General features: G+C 35.7%; 1 pseudogene; it reads right to left on the bottom strand.

Annotated features, from left to right (window-relative positions):
* Positions 1–1,900: 1,900 nt before the first annotated feature.
* Positions 1,901–13,400, bottom strand: LOC111384525 (annotated as a pseudogene).
* Positions 13,401–13,735: the final 335 nt, after the last annotated feature.

Below are 13,735 nucleotides of genomic sequence, written 5' to 3'. Positions count from 1 at the left end.
TTAGTTGCTTTTAAAGGCCATTTTATTCCCTATGATGATCCTCATTTACCTCCTTCTGTGGACCTTGATCCTGATTTGTTTGCCATTTCCAACCCAATACCACATCTCTCAGCACACAAAGATAAAATTAATGTTATTTTAGATGAAGAGATGGTGTTGACTAATGATGAAGAGGTTTAACGCTTCCTTGTTCATTGGGTTGATTGATCGGATTCTGACTGTACATGGATCTCAAGAAAGACACTACAGCACTTGGACTCGGATTTGTTGGAGCTTTATCGAAGTCAACAGGATTCTGGCGCATTTCTATAAATGTCAAAAGAAGCTTGCCCAACCACTTAGTTATGGTTGGGAGATTGACTGCAGCCTATAATTATATATCCACTCGATGGGGTCGAGTTTTCTTCCACCCCGAGAGAGTTGATGAAGACCTCGAGTTTATTTATTTCATTTTAGTTGGACTATTATTTTATTTATTTAGTTGGGTTATTTTTATGGACTCGTGAATGGGCTTCGCCCTTTCTCTTTAGGATTTCATTTTGTTATTTAAATCTCACTTGTCATGTAATTAACTATTGATGAATGAATAAATTATTTTGGTGGCTTGTGGAAAATTTCTCCTCTCCATTCTCCTTTTATTGACTCTTCTTCTATGCCCATTCTTCCTTCAATTCCTTCTTTCCCATAGATCCATTCTCACTATCAATTAATTATTCGAGTTTATCCTGCATCAGATACAGTGCACGATTGACGTACATAAACATCACAGACAAATATAAGCCATGCTTTTAAGTGCTTGATACGAAAGTTTTTTCATAGATATAAGATTTGAAATGCTAATTAATGAGGCCGCTCATATGTATATCAATATCAGAATGGATTGGATAGTGCAATACTCTATTGCATATTTTCCTACAATTATGTTTTGTTCGATTACCATTTTTTTCAAAATACATTTTTCTCTCTCTTGTTTTCAACCACGCATTTTTCATTAAAATAATATTACATGTAAATAAAAAACTTTTTCTTATTTTTCAGCCACATATTTTCCATCAATCTACTATTCTAAAATGCATTTTTTTTTTCATAAAAAGGGGCTCAAACACCTTCTTAGTGACAAATGATGGAGATCACGACGAGAATCAAGACAAAAGATAGACCTCCTTGGAGTATGAGGTTCTTGTCTACCTTGTCGGAGTAAAATTTTCTCAGCCAGGGAGAAATGATGAAAATCATGACAAGAATAAACATAGAGATAGATTTAATTAAGATTTTATAATGAATTTAATTTGAATTAGATTTGATAAGATTAGTTTTGACACAATTATATTTTATTAAAATTTTATTTCCTTTTTAACTTTTGTTAATTTATTTGATCTATAAATAGAGGGGTTTATTCATTGTAATCCACATCCAGAATAGATGAATAAACATTAATCTTTCTCTTGCCCTTAATTCTTCTCTTCTTTGCAACCCTGATTTCTAATTGTTCGTTAACAAACTATACACTCCAAAGTCAACAACAGTTGGGAATAGAAAGATGAAAGCAATTTTCGGACAAGTAACAAAGCACTTTGTTTTCTTCATATGTCTTTCTAGGGGAAGGGAATAAGGATTAAAACTAGTTATGTCATCTGGAAATTTTCTCCATGAAACATTATGAATGAAACGATATTTCATAATTTGCTCTAGATATCACTTACATTCACAAAAATTCGGAACTCTTCAAGGTCTAATGGAATATGACTTGCATTAATTAATTAATCTTTTCTTCTTCCTAACTTGGACTGAAATTGACATTTTTGTGTGGTTTTCAAAATTTCCAGACAACATATCTCCCAAAGTATCAACTTTTGACTCCATCCTAAAACTTCACAAATACCACATTCAGTAATTATTTTCAAATTATGGAAATCAAAGTAAAACCATCAGGAAATGTAAGAAATGACAAATAGTTGAATAGACAAAGACAACTTTTAGAGTGTTCATACTTCAAGGCCAGCTCTGTGTGTTGGAGCCGATAGTAGAAAGTTAAATTTCCATAGCTTTTCATTGGGTCAGGGTTATGTGGGCAGAGTCATTCAATGTCCAGGCCCATTCTCAATCCAAAATTTCTCTCTCTCTCTCTCTCTCTCTCTCCTTTTTTTTTTTGTAAGTATTTTGTTTTTCATTTATTTATAGTTCAGCCCATATACTAATTTACTGTAACTCCAAGTGCACGGTGACATTTTCTGACTTTCGCCTCAGTAAGAAATTAAAATTTTTCTTTTAATCTGCCCTCGTTTTGAATAGTTTCAAAGTTCATTTCTTTCCTAAAGCCCACATTTCCTTGGGCCCTCAAATTTGCAGCAAAAACATTCTTGATTATGTGATTTTCTTGTTTAATATTGGAGATTTTTCTGTTTAATATTAAGGATTTAGATATGTGAATGTTGAATATTGGTAATATTGTGATGGATTCTTGAAATCATGACATCTATCAATTAATTAAACAATTAGTGATGATTTTTTGGTGTTCTACCAATTTATAAAAATTAGTAGTTATTTTTTTATAAATCAGTATTTAATTGTCACTTGTGGTTTATTTGTGTGAAGTGTCAATGGATAGATTCTTTAAAAGAAATATTTCGTAGAAATGTTAATGAGGATATATCGAATAAAATGGATTTTGATGTTGTACAATTTGCTACTGATCCTAGAATAAGGAAAAAGATAATCATCTTATTAGTATTGTGGCTATGTCATTTTTAGCATTGTCGTAATATCATTAAATCCATGAAAAAAAAGTTTGACCTTGATTAAATTTTGCCCACACTGGACAAAATTTCTGGCTTCACCTAGTGATCAAGTCCAAGCTCTCTCTCATTGATATCTAAACCTTTCAGCTGATAAATGGTAGCCTGCTCAAATAATGAAAAAACAAAACAAACGATGCCATCGGATAGGATCTCATAAATCAATAAATTATCTCACAATGGTAATTGGTAAGACCTATTATCAATGGTCAGTACTTTGATGTCATATTTCACAATATGAATCTAGGTTAGAAAATTGAAATTTTGATGCCCAACTTTCAAATTGCCAAAATTGATATTTATTATGTGTTATTTCATTTCATTATCTTACATTAGTGACAAGCTTGCCTTACTAATAGAACTCAGTCTAGATATTATGCAATGGGACACATAAAAATTGACTTATTATACTTCGATTTTAAGATAAATATGCAACAGATACAAATACACTTTTTTTTCATTGGTATACACACAGGACAGATTGCCTTATGGCAAAGCTTAATAGTTAATATAGCTAATTTTAGATGTGGGGTTTACAGCCATTGGAAATGTAGTTATTTTTACAATAAATTTCAACTAGTTTATCTCAGAATATAGCACTTAAAATACAAATTTTGCTCATAGGTGTAATCTAAGATAACAAAGACATAATATGCAAAGCCATCAGCCATAGCCAGCAATGGCAAAATGTCCTAAACCTTCAATTTCACGAAAACTAAGGGCATTTGACATGACTTTTAAAAAGACAAAAAGAGCTTTTGAGACCCAAAATCTATTTTTTTGATTCGTTTTGCTAATTTTATGAAAGTAGTTAGAAAAAACTTTTAGAGGATGCCATCCTCCAAAAGTACTTCTGGAATAGGAAGCTCTTTTAAAAATTAGTTTTCAAACAAAAATTAAGATATCTTTCTCCAAAAGCTCTTCTATAGGAAGCAAAAGTAAAAAACAAAAGTCATGCCAAATAGCCCTAAACAGATGCTGTCACCAACATGACCTCCCAAGAAATGTTTTGGATGTTTAGATTGTAGGAAATCGTGTGAGTGTGTGTGTGGACTATCTATGGAAAGGAGTTTAGTATGGGAATTAACGTATTGTAATTGTTGGTATTGATTGTAGGTTTATTATTTCCTTAGTAATTTTTTCCTTTATTAGCCATCTAATGTACTATAAAGTAGTGGAACCATTGTTAATATCAATACATAGAAATTTCATTCCAATTTCGTCTATAATCTCATTCCAATTTTGTCTACATGGTATAAGAGCGGAGGTATCTCTAACTTGGTCTATCAATGACAGACCCTACCAATAGCAGAAACTCGATGACCTCTGAAACATTCAACTTTGAAACCAAGTTCAGTTCATCAATTGAAACTCTAAATCATATTCCCATCTCTTATGCACCCTCATCCTCTGGCGCTCTCTGTCATAGATGGTCAAAAATGCCGTTCAAGAGGTTCATAGAGATCGGAAGGGTGGCTCTTGTTAAATATGACAAGGACTACGGGAAGCTTGTCGTCATCATTGACGTCATCGATTAGAATTGGACTCTTGTTGATGCCCCAGACATGGTGTGGAGCCAAATGAATTTTAAGAGGCTGAAACTTACCGACATCAAGATTGACATCAAAAGGGTTCCAAAGAAGAAGATTCTTAATGCTGCAATGGAGGTTGCTAATGTGAAAAACAAGTGTGATAACAGTTCATGGAGAGGAAACCTGATTATGCAGAAGAGAAGGGCCTCATTGAACGATTTTGATAGGTTCAAGCTAATATTGGCTAAAATTAAGAAAGCTAGTTTTGTTAGACAAGAGCTTGCTAAGCTTAAGAAGGAGACGGTCGAGACCTTCGGCGAAGTGTAAGTTTTGAAAGTGAAAAATAATGGTCCAAAGAATATATCCATCAATGTTGGGGTGAAGGATAATTGGCTAGGAATGGGTAACTCAAAAATGGGCCTCACACTAGGCTCCCAAAATTCAAGTAGAAAAGAGATAATGGACCTTCCTTCAAAAGGGGCTACAAATGAATCAAATAAAAACCAACAAATGGAACAACTTTATCAAATGTTCTCCAGCTCTCAATCCTATAGTCTGACTCCTTCCAAAGGTCCTTCTAATTCCCTTGCACATAAAGGTACTTTTTTGAAAGCCTTAAAACCTCAAAATGTAAAACCCCTTGGATCATCGACTTTGGTACGTTTGATTACATGACAGATTCGTACCAACTATTCTCTACTTACTCAACCTGTGCCGGGGATGTTAAGCTAAAAATTGCCAATGGGTTGCTATCTTTTGTTGTGGGAAAAGGGAGTATCCGAATCTCTAAATACATAACATTAGATTCTGCCCTTTATGTTCCTAATCTATCATGCAATTTACTGTCTATTAGTCAATTAACAAAAATGTCCAATAGCTTTGTCAATTTCTACCCATCCTATTGTATCTTTAAGGACCTTTCATCAAAGAAGACGATTGACAGTGCTAAAGAGTGTGGATGTTGTAGTACTTCAAGGAAGTTGATGTGAGTAATCTGGGTCCATGTACTAGCTGTAATTCTGCATTTGTTTCTAGGGATAGTGAACTTATGTTGTGGCACCATAAAATGGGTCACCCTAGTCTTCCATACTTAAAACTTTTGTGTGTGTGTGTGTGTGTGTGTGTGTTTATTAAAAGATTTGAGGTGTTACCAAAATCTTTCTTTTATAATATAGGCAGAATTTAACACTAATGTATAAATTTTGGTATTTGATCGATAAATCAATAATGCGAATTCAACAATTCAAAATAAAATTTTGAATTTTGTCTAAATTAAATTAATATGAATTAAATTACCAATTTAACATGTTAAATAACTTAAATGTTGAAACTACTAAAATAACATGCACGGAATTATTCATAAAATTATTCTTGAAATAGAAATTGACAATAATCTTTTCTAAAACTTTTACTTGGTGAGCCCATAAGCATCATGTTTAGGTTTATATGAAAACTAGTAAGAAAAATTCGGGATGTTACAGTTATTTTCATCTATTTTTACAAACAACACTTCATTTGAACTTCAATGTGAAAGTTGCGAACTTGCTAAACATTTGCGTACACCATTTCCATATTCTACATACAAATCATCTACACCATTTGCCTTGATTCACAGTGACCTATGAGGACCTTCTCGTATCCCTAATCGTACCAAACAAAATGGTTCGTCACATTTATCAACGACCACACTCAAATTTGTTGGGTATACCTTCTAAAAGAGAAAGCAGATGTTCGCTCAGTGTTTCAAATTTTTTATTCTATGATCCAAACTCAATTCCAAACACAACTCCAAATCTTACGCACTGATAATGGATCTGAATACTTCAATACTACTCTACAAGACTACCTAACAAAACATGAAATTGTTCATCAAAGTTTTTGTATCAATACTTTCCAAAAAATGGGACTGTTGAGCGAAAAAATAGACAAATATTTGAAGTTACTCTGCCCTAATGTTTACTGCAAATATTCCAAAAAAAAAAATAAAATTTGGGGGATGCAATTTAAACATCCACATACCTCATCAACCGTATGCGTAGTCGAGTTCTCTCTTTCGAGTCACCTATACAAAAATTTCAAAAGTACCTTCCAACATCCCGTCCAAAAATAGATCTAGCCTTAAAGTGTTTGGATGTATTGCCTTTGTACATGTCCACTTCCAACGCCAAAACAAACTTGAACCATGAGCAATCAAGTGTGTGTTCATTTGGGTACTCACTCACTCAGAAGGGGTATAAATGCTATGATCCATCCACCAAAAAGACTTTTGTGAACATTGATGTCACCTTTTTTGAACACACACCTTACTTCCAAAAACCTTCTCTTCAGGGGGAGAGTCTGAGTAAAGATCGATTATTGGACCACGAATCGCTAAAATTAGATCTTTCTTTACCTAAACTATATACTGAAACCATCACCTCACCTTCAATTGTGCCACATACAGAAGGAAACTTGAAATCAGTGGAGATGTTGAAAACAAAGCAACAGGGAAATCCTAGTTTACTCAAGGAAGCCTAAATTAAATTATAAAGACACTCTCACACTAACGTACCAAGAGAGTCAGAACTAGTGAAAAGACCTAATGAGAATGTCTTCAACTAAATCACATCCACAGCTAATGATGATTTACCCATTGACCCTAGGAAACAATCTCGATCATGTACTCTTCATTCTATTTCCATTTTTGTATCTTACAATAATCTATCCACAAAATTTTGTGCTTTTACTATTAACCATGACAAGACAGAAATTCCAAAAATATTTAGGAGGCCTTGGAATCACCAAAATGGAAAGAAGCAGTAATGGATGAAATGAGAGCCTTGAAGAAAAATGAAACTTGGGAGGTGGTAAACCTACTGAATGGAAAGAAACCAGTAGAATGCAAATAGGTGTTCAATGTAAAGTACAAAGCTGGTTGGGCCAGTAGATCACTACAAAGCCCGACTTGTTTCCAAAGGGTGTACACAATCCTATGGGATCGACTATACTGAAACATTTGCACCAGTAGCAAAACTAAATACGGTTTGAGTTCTGTTATCTCTAGCAGTAAATCTGGACTGGATACCATCAAGAATTCCTAACTATTGCATGGGAACAGGTTCTTTTTCGAAGTATTTTTCCCTTCCAATATTTTTCTATTGGAGCTTCCCTCATTCCTTTTATCGAACACAAAGGCGGAGGCCCACTATGCCAAAAGTAAGAAAAACCCCATCCCTCTCTAGAGCTCCGCTCTTGCAATTGGGTCATTGCGATTACGGGTTGGATGTCTAATTGTCCAGGCGGTAATGATAGTGGGAGGCTTGCACGATGGGCTATTAGCTTAGTGGTAGAGCGCGTCCCTGATAATTGCATCGTTGTGCCTGGGCTGTGCATTAGAAGGAAGCCTTTGCGCGAGCAGTGGTGGACGAAGCGGAAGCGAGAATATCGGCTTGAGTAACACAAACATTAGTGAGAATCCAATGCCCTGAAAACCTAAGGGTTCCTCCGCAAGTTTCGTCCACGGAAGGTGAGTCAGGGCCTAAGATCAGGCCGAAAGGCAAAACTCTTTTTTTTGGGAGGTGTTGCAATAGCAAGGGGGTAATTCATACTTTATAACTCGAATATTTTTTGACTCGATAAACCAAGATTTTGTTTTATATGTATTATAAAGTAACACAAATTCTGGGAAGAACCAAAATTCCAGATTCAATATGGGACGCTTTAGTAAAAGGTTCTGTTACTAACATGTTTACTTCTATTGTAGGTAATGTATTTGGGTTCAAAGCCCTGCGTGCTCTATGTCTGGAAGATCTGTGAATATTATTCAAGATCCTCTATTTTCGATTATCTAATAAATCACTTAATGAAAGTAGACTATCTTTCCATTTTTTATCGATTCATTTGGTTCTTTTGAATCTTGCTCGAGCCGGATGATAAAAAATTATCATGTTCGGTTCCTTTGGAGGATGGATCTATAAGAATTTGCCTATCCCAATAACAAAGAAACCTGATTTGAATGATCCTGTATTAAGAGCTAAATTGGCTAAAACCAAAGAGCGATTGCAATACCAATCAAAAAGACGGTTGTTGTTACTGGACGACGAAATGGATTTTGGAATTTCTTAACATTCTCTAAAAAGAGTATCGTTAATAATCCCCCAGATTTAGCAACTGCGTCGGAAAATAATAGAGTAGCACACAAAGTAACAAATGAAGAATTGACTTTATTATTATAAATCAAGTTATTTAATATTTCGAATAAATTCCTTTAACAACTAGACATTAAGAATGCATTTTCTGAATGGTGAACTGGAAGAAGAGGTCTACATTACAATACCACCAAGCTTCAAAATAGGAAATGAAAAGAACCAAGTATGTTAATTGATGAAGTCTCTATATGGGCTCAAGCAATCACCAAAAGCATGGTTCGATAGATTTGCAAATGTATTGAAGAGGCAAGGATATGAGCAAAGGCAATTTGATCATACCATGTTTTTCCAACAATCTAGGGATGGTACAAAGACGATCCTAATTGTGTGTGTTGATGATATAATTCTAACAGGAGATAACATAATGGAGATGGAAAGATTAAAAAAGTGCTTGGCTACCGAATTTGAAGTAAAAGATTTGGGGCAAATGCCGTATTTCTTGGGGATGGAGCTTTCAAGATCAAAGAAGGGCATTTGTGTCTCTCAACGAAAATACATCCTTGATCTTTTAACTGAAACATGTATATTGGGATGCAAACCCAGTACCTATTGAGGCAGGAAAAATAAAAGATATAGGGAACACTATGGATATAGATAGATATCAAAGATTAATTGGTAAGTTAATCTATCTCTCACATACTAGACCTGATATTGTTTTCGCAGTCAGCATGGTAAGTCAACATATGTATTCTCCTAAGGAGGCTTATTTGGAACCAGTATACAAAATCCTTAGATATCTAGAAGGCAAGGTTGGGAAATGACTATTGTTTGAAAAGGGCAAAAAGAATGGAGTATAGGTCTTTACCAATGCAGACTGGGCAAAAAGCAGAATGTAGTAGCAAGAAGTAGTGCAGAGGTAGAATTCAGAGCTATAGCCCAAGGAATATGTGAAGGGTTGTGGATAAATAAACTCTTGGAGGAATTGACAGTTGATTTGGAACTTCCGATTAAACTTTATTGTGATACAAAGTAGCCATCAACATTTCTTTCAATCCAGTACATCATGACAGAACTAAGCATGTAGAGGTGACAGACACTTTATCAAAGAGAAAGTGAATGATGAAACTATTTGTATAATGTATGTCCTACTAAAAAAACAAATTGTAAATATCTTCACCAAAGGATTGTTCTGACCGATATTTGACGATTTTACATGCAAGTTGAACATGATCAACATCTACAGTTTAACTTGAGGGAGAGTGTAGGAAATCGTGTGTGTGTGTGGACTATCTTTGTAAAGGAGCTAAGTATGGGAATTAATAGATTGTAATTGTTGGGATTGATTAGAGGTTGATTATTTCCTTAGTTAGAAAATTTTCCTTTATTAGCCTCTTATGTACTATAAAGTAGTTGAAGCATTGTTAATATCAATACACAGAAATTTCATTCCAATTTCGTCTATAATCTCATTCTAATTTTGTCAACAATGTAATGAGATACTGGGTACTTCTTAATATGACCAACATACTAAATTTGCCAGCATAATGATGGATATCCAATATTACATCCTCATACCTAATTAAAGTCCCTAGTGTTGTATGGTACCATAGCCAATAGACTATATGCTCCTGCTGTCATTCGATGATAAGGACCGCAGAGTGAAACGAGTCTCAAGAGTTCCTTCAAAATGAATTTGAATGTCAATGATACTTCTAATCACTTAAATTGTTGTTTGCCTGCAAGTGGGAAGATGGGCCATTTCAGGTGGGTATTGAAGGTGGGGGAGGGGTGGGGGTTACTAATTGTTACCTTAGTCCCATAATTTATAGCATCCTCCAATTTTCCCTTATCCAAAGAAGTTTTAGATGATTCCAACAATGTATGCCCGTCCACAGATGAGCAAGCAACGTGCTATATCGAAGATTAAATGTTGTTAGAACTACTTAAAAATCCTCCTATAGATCATCTACAATTTTATAAACAAATCAGTAGCAACATACTAATGGGGATCTAACCATCTCTCCCGAAAGGCTAGGCTTGAGGGTGATTGAATCCCGCAACTATTAGACTCTAGCAATATCCTAGGTCCCAAATTCGACATCCACGATGGCCCACTCCAAGACAACCTTTGTTTTACCGGGCCGGCCCTTCTTTGACTGCCGGTATTCGACACNAAATTCGACATCCACGATGGCCCACTCCAAGACAACCTTTGTTTTACCGGGCCGGCCCTTCTTTGACTGCCGGTATTCGACACTTCGCTTGGGTCGCCCCTTCTAGGTTTCAAACTTGCGACTTGGATCTGCTTTGATACCGATTGATGGGGATCTAACCATCTCTTCCAAAAGCCCAGACTTGAGGATGATTGAATCTCACAACTATTAGACCCCTAACACACACCTTATAAGCAGGGATCAAGCTAATTATATTTGACTTCTTGAAAGGAAAGGGAGAATCCATATCATAGTCCCTTGGCACAAGCTCGAGTACAACCTATAACAAGGTGGTGGTTTTGAATACATGGATTAAGCAAACCCGGCCTCTTGGGAAAGTCGAAACTTCATGAGATGAAATAGCCTACCTTTTGGCAAAGCTCGTGCAAAATGGCCAACTTTCTAAGATCACGGCGAATTTCATCATTCCATTGCCACCCAAAGCTCTTTGAGAGAGAAGTTTCAATCCATTTCCTTTTAAGTTCGTCATCACTAGTTATGTCTGAATCCGCATGTCCTGTAGATGGTGTCCCTAGCAACACATTCAAACATGAAGCAGTTGATGCAGCCATGTTAGCAACATTATGTACTGATGCTACAACTTCCTGAAGAATGTGCTTGCAAGCTTTAACAACCATCTCATGGACACAGAGTGATTGCACATGAGGAAGCTTGTCCGCAAGTTCAACCTGACATGGTGACGAAAACAATGGGAGGAAATAAGCTTCAAATTCCATTTACCGCGCCTGTCTTCTATCTCCATTACTGAGATGTATAGATAAATGAGCATGCAAGTATTCTGGACATAGAAGATTAAATAATTATAAAATAAAGAAAATACCATGCGCCCTAAGGAATACATTTGTAAACCGTTATGTATGAAATCAGTCACGTCCTTCCATCAACTGTTGAAAGTTCAAGGGAGCCAAAATCGGCAACCTGTCAAAGATTGGAGAGTCAGCAATAATCACTCATCTCATAAGGCCTCAATGACCATGTCCTCGCCCTTCCTGAACCAGTAATCGAGGTTAACGACTAAAGAGTATAGCTGAGTACAACGCACTAACCAATTTTGGGAGGGCAGTATCATCATAGTATTTATGAACCATCTCAATCAACTCATCAGGTGACTGCCAACAATAATGGAACCTCAGGAATTAGTTATCAAGGGAGCTACAAGCCACGGAGCAAAAGAGAGTTAATTTGCTTTTAATAAATTTGTATATGAAAGATGCCTCAAGAATCTTGTACATCTCAGGTGCAGACTGTAATTTCAAGATCATTTCTTGCAAATGTAGGCTTGGATTAATAGTACAGATAGGAGCTATAATTTACTCCATTACAAAGGCAGAAAGCCAACCTTAAGGTGAAGACCAGTTTCTGATTCTTTAAGTTGCAAATATGCTACTTCAGAAAGCAGCTTTCTCCACATGATTTCTTTTTCCTCATCTTGTTTCTCTAGTTCCTTTTTATCTATGTCAGAGATGTAAGTGGCAACGACTTCCTTGATGGGATCAGCCTTAGTCCTTCGGTCGTTTCGCTTCTTCTTAAAATCCTTCAGCAGTCCACCATTCTTTCCAAAGACCCATTACAGCTGGCTCAACTTTGGCTTCTTCATTCTTTTTAGACTCGGTTTTGGCAGAAGCCTGATTTTGCAGATGTTGCACCCAGCATGCTCCAACCTCCCATCTAATGGATTTGGTTGGTTTGGTTTCTTCTCCCTTCAGCCTCTGCAAACTTTCACTTAGCACCTTCTTTACTGAAGGTCCAGCAGTATGTAATTCTTCCACTTCAGCACTCTGTAATCTTTGAGCTGGGCCAGATGATTGGGGTGATGTTGACTTGTGCAGCAGCATTCTCAAGCTGGAAGTTTCAGATTGAAGAAAACAATGATTAATATACAAAGTATAGTAAAGAAGCAAAAACATTACAGAAATTGCAACAGTTCTTCGAGAAACTTGCATACGTAAGACAAGGCTTCCTTTAATTGAAGTCAAACATTTGATATGAGAAAATCTTATTTTAAAGCATGTTAAACTGACTTGTTTACGTTCAATGAATTTGCACCTCCCTCTGGATGGTCCTCGATCTCAATATCCTGAGAAATGGGATTTCCCTCCCAGTTGACCTCGGCTGCAACTTTCAAAGTAGAAGTATACCCACAATGTCTAATCACCACCACACCTAAAGTAGAAGTATCCTGCAAGAGAGACAGGCGAGCTCAGCATGCTTCATTAACCATTCTAAATGTTACAGACTAACATGACAAGTTACTAGACGAACATGAACAGTTGCACTCTCATCTGCAGTTAAGCCTTTAAGCAGGTTTCTCTTGGTATGATCCTCGTGCAATATTCCAAGAACAAGACTCCCATCATTTTTGCTATCCAACTTTGAGCTAGCATCCGGCACATCTCTTTACACGCTAATAAGTAGATCACCAATTCTTTCCTTGATTCTGTAGACGAAGAATCTTATCCCAGTTTAGGAGTTAATTTGAATCAATATGCTTGAAAATTGATTAAGAGGTTTTTTCTCAGTCCTTTGGACAAGACTCAGAATCAGAATTGGCTTTAATTCTGGATAATTGATGACACATAGACTGAAGGACAATATCTGTGTAATTTTTTTGTGATTGAATATTTTTTATATCATTGGCTATTTTATTAGATTCTTCAGGTCTAACAGCAGGAATTTACTCAAAGGATGATGCAATAATGTCAGTGTTTTCATGATTAACAACTATCTCTTATATCGGGAGATGTTCAGATTGAGAATTTTGTTCAGAAGAAGTTTTCCATGTCTTTTTACTAACATGGATATTTTGAATAGATTTAGTCTTAAAAATTTTCTTGCCAAAAACTTTGAAGTGTGCCTACTCATAAAAACTTAAATTTTCAGAAGAATCATAAAATTCTTCCCATAAAGTGTCGATTTCAGCTATTGAAAATATTTCTCCAAGAGTGTGACAAAAAATCTTGATAGGAGTTTGATTGACAAAATTTTTTTACATATGGAGTTTGATCAGTTTTGAATTCATCTTTCCTATTAATTGTAGAAGTAATGAC

The sequence above is a fragment of the Olea europaea genome, unplaced genomic scaffold, assembly GCF_002742605.1.
Source record: "Olea europaea var. sylvestris unplaced genomic scaffold, O_europaea_v1 scaffold2931, whole genome shotgun sequence".
Taxonomy (NCBI): Eukaryota; Viridiplantae; Streptophyta; class Magnoliopsida; order Lamiales; family Oleaceae; genus Olea; species Olea europaea.
This window is presented reverse-complemented; position numbering and strand designations above follow the sequence as displayed.